This window comes from Peromyscus maniculatus, chromosome X, assembly GCF_049852395.1.
Source record: "Peromyscus maniculatus bairdii isolate BWxNUB_F1_BW_parent chromosome X, HU_Pman_BW_mat_3.1, whole genome shotgun sequence".
Classification (NCBI taxonomy): Eukaryota; Metazoa; Chordata; class Mammalia; order Rodentia; family Cricetidae; genus Peromyscus; species Peromyscus maniculatus.
Window position 1 is genome coordinate 79,020,827 of NC_134875.1, and position 5,438 is coordinate 79,026,264.

The window sequence follows — 5,438 nt, forward strand, 5'->3', positions numbered from 1 at the left end:
TTTTAAATGAGCTGCACAAACATAATACCTTAAACAAGAGTAGAAATATACATACAGTATAACAAAATTAACTTTAAATTTGAATCAATAAAATAAAATCCATAGCAATGTAAAATATTTCAAACAAATTGTTGCTCTTTAAAAGTAGATTCTATAATCTACCCTTTTATCCTATCATATCTATATCCTATGTACCTATATGTGGTATTGTATTCCCCCAAATATTGTGCATGCTAATAAACTTATCTGGTGTCAGAGACAAAGCAGCACAATATTAAACATAAATATTAAACACACGCCTTTAATCCTAGCATTCCAGAGGCAGAAATCCATGTGTTCAAGGATACAGCCAAGCATGGTGACTCATGCCTTTAATCCCAGGGAGTGGTGGTAGAAAGCAGAAAGGTGTATAAGCTAGAGGACCAGAAACTAGAAGCATTTGGCCTGGTTAAGCATTCAGGCTTTTGAGCAGCAATTCAGCTGAGACCCATTCTGGATGAAGACTCAGAGACTTCCAGTCTGAGGAAGCAAGACCAGCCGAGGACCCGGCGAGCTGAGGTAGCTGTGGCTTGTTCTGGCTCTCTGTTCTTCCAGTGTTCCCCAAAAAACTGGCCTCAAGTTTGATTTTATTAATAAGAACTTTTAAGATTCCTGCTACACCTATATCATATCCCCCTTTCTTCTTTTAGAAAGAGATTGACTATGGCCAATAACAATTTGTAACCAACAACCTAAATAAAGACTAATATCCATAATACAGTTTTAGGGAATGTGGGCATAGTGTTCTAGGTAGATAGCGGGCACTGGTAGTCTTATAGGGATCCTGAGAAAATTTGAGACAATGGTCAAGTCCTGGGAAGACCGGCTACAACCTTTGTTGATAGGTACCATCTGTTAAGGTTCAGGAGGTCTGTCTTGATCAAATCTGATCCATCTTAACCTGGAACAAATCCATAGCCTCTTACTTCCTGTGGAAACAAAAGCAGAACCTCCTTTCCAAAGCAACATATACTTAGATCCAAATTTTGAAGTCAAGATACCTATAAAATACATATATTGGTTTAACTTAGCAGCCTTCAAATGTCTTTCTGCAGTTAAAAATCCCAAAGATAATATAATCCAGACTCTCTGTGTGATTTCCACCTTTACATGGCTTAATTTTTATATTACTTTTACATTCTCTTTAAAGACTTTATTTTTTAAAACTATTTCTTTATATAACTGTCTATATTAATTTTCTTTTCTCTTCCAAGCCTACATACATTTTCACACACACTGTAAACCATTTAAAGTCTTATTCCATCTGAATCTGTCTTTGTAAATCTATTGCTTTAAACTGCAGTGCTTAGTACTGAAGCAAAAGCCTTGGCTGCTGACTCTGCCCACTTAAACTTTCCAATATGATAGTGGTACATTTACCTCCAGCTCTGGGAGCCATGTGCACCACCAACTCTTGGAAGCAGTGGGTCTATACATCTATCAAAGCAGCATGTAGCCCAGAAACCATTTTTTTGGTCTGTACTAGCAAAAGCTATATCTACCATGCACCATGCTGCTCCACTTGCAGATGTACTTGTGTACTGTGGTAGGAATCCACCATGCTGTAGATCAAGCCCACATGCCACTGTGAACCCACAATACTGTAGCTCATTGCTTGCCTGAGAAACACAACTAAAAAGCTGTTTTTAACTCTGTTTTTGAATCTTTTTTTTTTTAAGCTTTCTTAGGTGGGAACTCTCGCTCCATGTTGGGCAGCCATTTGTAGTTGGAAATTTTTCTGTGTCCCACCTGGCCCACAGTCCCACAGCCTTTATAAAATAATCACTCAGAGGCTTATATTAATTTTAACTGCTTGGTCATTAGCTCAGGCTTATTACTGACTAGCTCTTACACTTAAAATTAACCCATAATTCTTATCTGTTTAGCCACATGGCTTGGTACCTTTTCTCAGTTCTGCCTTGTCATCTTGCTTCCTCTGTGTCTGGCTGGTGACTCCTGACTCAGCCCTTCATCTTCCCAGAATTCTCCTTGTCTGCTTGCCCCACATATACTTCCTGCCTGGATACTGGCCAATCAGTGTTTTATTAAATCAGTGTACAAAAGCATTATCCCACAGCAGACCAGAGATTAGACACATAACCAGTATCATACAGTGAGTTATTGAGTATGCTCAATTATGGTTGAATTATTGCTGCACAATTTAAGTCAATATTTAATCCACACTATTTTAAAAACCATTTTCTCCACATGTCAAACCATATTTTCCATGTAATGTTTTTAGTCCTAAGTCCATATTAAAATACTTAATCCCTGGCACTGGAGAGATGGCTCAGCGGTTAAGAGCACTGGCTGCTCTTCCAAAGGTCCTGAGTTCAATTGCCAGCAACCACATGGTGGCTCACAACCATCTATAACGAGATCCGTTGCCCTCTTCTGGCCTGCAGGCATACATGCAGGCAAAAACACTGTATACATAATAAATAAAAAAAAAATCTTTAAAAAAATTACTTAATCCCATTTCATTAATGTTTACATATTAGAACCTACTTGTGACACTGAAGATAGCATGAAATTTAATGTGGTTAATATGCAAAAGCAAATAAGGCTTAAAATAATATAATAGAATTTTCATCTATCAAAACTTTCTGGTCCATATAACATCTTCCTGCATATCACACCTTTGCCAATTCTAATGGACAAACCAGTTGCTTTTTCTCCTACTTTCTACTTCTTATCTAAATTGACAGATATTATTACTACCTGAAAGGAATAAAACATACTGTTCAATCATCAATGTCTCATGGAACATTATATAAGAGTGGGAGGAAAGAATTTAAGAGGTGGGGGGCTCCAAAGGCCCACTCCTAGATGAGGAGTTGACACACTGCGGGAGAAGGGAGAGTCACTTCTCTTTGGGAATGTAGCCACTGGCAAATTGCCCAGGCCCCAGTGGATGGCTCCATACTTAGTTACACATGGCCATCACTAACTAAACTCTGAGGAATAATAATAATAATAATAATAATAATAATAATAATAGGGACAGATGAGTTGGTAAGTCCTAGGGGTAATTAAAGGGTGATAGCAGATGTTTTATCTTGTATATATATTTACACAAGTATGAATGTTTTTAAAAAATAGCAAAAGTTTTATTTTTAAATTCATTAGTGAACAATTTTTAAAACTTTTGTGTTTAATAAAATACCTATGGCATGAAAATGCTGAATATAAACAAGTCATACCCTGATAAACTCATAGAAACAAAGAACCATTGGCTTCATTTGGAAGGCTCTACACACACTATGTATGTGCTCACAAAATATAAATTGTTAAGTGTCCAATTCAATTTTTCACTTACATAAACCCCCAGTGATCATCTAAATCTCTGTCCTTGAAATTAACAAGATGGTGTTAAGTTTTAAACTCTTAAGTTTTAACCTTTCTTTTATTACCTATCTTTTTTTTTTCTTTTTTTTTCTTTTTTTTCATTTTTTTTTTCATTTTTTTTTTCAAGACAGGGTTTCTCTGTGTAGCTTTGCGCCTTTCCTGGAACTCACTTGGTAGCCCAGGCTGGCCTCGAACTCACAGAGATCCGCCTGCCTCTGCCTCCCGAGTGCTGGGATTAAAGGCGTGCGCCACCACTGCCCGGCTTATTACCTATCTTAACTCTGCTGATACTTTCTTCAAGAGCTCTCAAAATATTGTTATTGAGTCTTCATTTGCACTCTTTATGCCTATGCTCCACTAATTCATAAAATTCTAAGACAGGAATATGTTATTAATTTTTGTATCCTTCAACTATTTAGCACAGTCTTGCACATAGTAGAAACAACAATATTTCATGTATCTGTATGTGATATGCAAGCACACATGTGCATGTTTACATGCTTGTGGTCACATGTGTGTATACATATGGAAGCCTAAAAGTTGATGTCCATGTCTTCCTCAATCATTCTCCATTTTCTTTATTGAGGAAGGGCTTCTCAACTAAACCAAGAGCTCAATAATTCTGGCTAGTCTAGCTAGCCAGTTTACCACAGGGATTTCCTGTCTTCTGCCTCCCCAGTGCTGGGATGGTAAGCAGCTGCTATGCCTGCCCTCACAATTGGGCAGCGAGAGCTTTATCCTATGAGCCATCTCTTTAGTCTGAGGAACAACTTAATTAGTTATTGACTTGGCTTTTAAAACAGCATGAAAACTTTCTCATAAGTTTCATGAATTTTCATTTATTGGTCCATATAAGCCAGTCACTTAAATCAGTACACAGAGAGCAAATAGTCATTTGTAATCTATAACATGATTGTACCTGTAGCACAAGGACCTAGGTGAGGGACTCTGAGAGGTTGGTAGAGGAAAAAAAAATAGAAATTAAAGAAGATAAAACTGACAAGAGAAATTCAAGGTAAGAGATGGAAGAAAAATTTTATTTTGTTATGTTGAATACTTTTCAGGAATTCCTCTGATTTTTATATGGTGTTCTCATTGCTAGGATTAGAATTGAATGGGAGAAAAGGTATTCTTTCCTCTGATGAACAGTTCTGAATAATTTGTTTAAGAAATTCACTGATAAATACTGCATTATTGGCTTAGTATATTGCCCCCTGGCACTTGCTCACCCCATACATGTTTTATCAGTGAAGAGCCTCAGGCTAGTTATCTCCTTTCTGTAGACTCCAGAGATCCCTCCAACAAATGAAATGTTTATACTAAATGGACACTAGGGTATCTTAAATTTCTGTCAAGTCTCATTATTTTGTCAATATTTGCAGCAAGGAAAGATCACTGCCTTTGTTCTCAGAACTTCCCACTGTAGTCCTGCTATCAACTGACCTTGGCAAGATGACATGATATTTCTGCACTCTATTTGCCAATCTGTAAAGTCTACAGCTAAGTTCCTAAATGTGTCTCTTGCCTCATTTTATCAGTGTCTCGAATCCTCAACACTTTACAACATCACCTGAATTTCTCAGTTGATTACTTGCAGCACAACTTTAGTGATCACCCAAGTTTTCCACAATACCCTATATTCCATCAGTAAATCTTCCCATGTATTCTTGAAAATACTCCTCACCATGCTCTGTTTGGCAGCATATATACTAAAATTAGAATGATACAAAAAGATTATCATGACTCCCACACAATGATGACAAGCAAATTTGTGATGTGTTCCACATAGTTTATATTTTATTTTGTTATTTATATTTGTAAATGAATAAATGGATGGATGAATAAACAAAAATCTTACCACTAGGATAAAGGTTAACAACTGAACTGTCATACCTGCCGGGAGAGAGTAAGTCAGTTTCTCCAATAGAGTGATAGTGCGTAGGTATATCAACCACTCCAGGACAGGCCTCCTGAACAACATACAAAGGATCCCACAGTTTTTATGCGCGTGCCTGCTTTTATTTAGCTATAGTTTGGTGGGATTTTGCAGG

General features: G+C 37.1%; 1 non-coding gene across 1 annotated transcript; it reads left to right on the forward strand.

Moving 5' to 3' along the window:
• Positions 1–5,072: 5,072 nt before the first annotated feature.
• On the forward strand, positions 5,073–5,178 carry LOC121825904 (U6 spliceosomal RNA). The gene has a single exon (XR_006068274.1). It is a non-coding gene; the product is annotated as a U6 spliceosomal RNA (small nuclear RNA).
• The last annotated feature ends 260 nt before the right edge of the window (positions 5,179–5,438 follow it).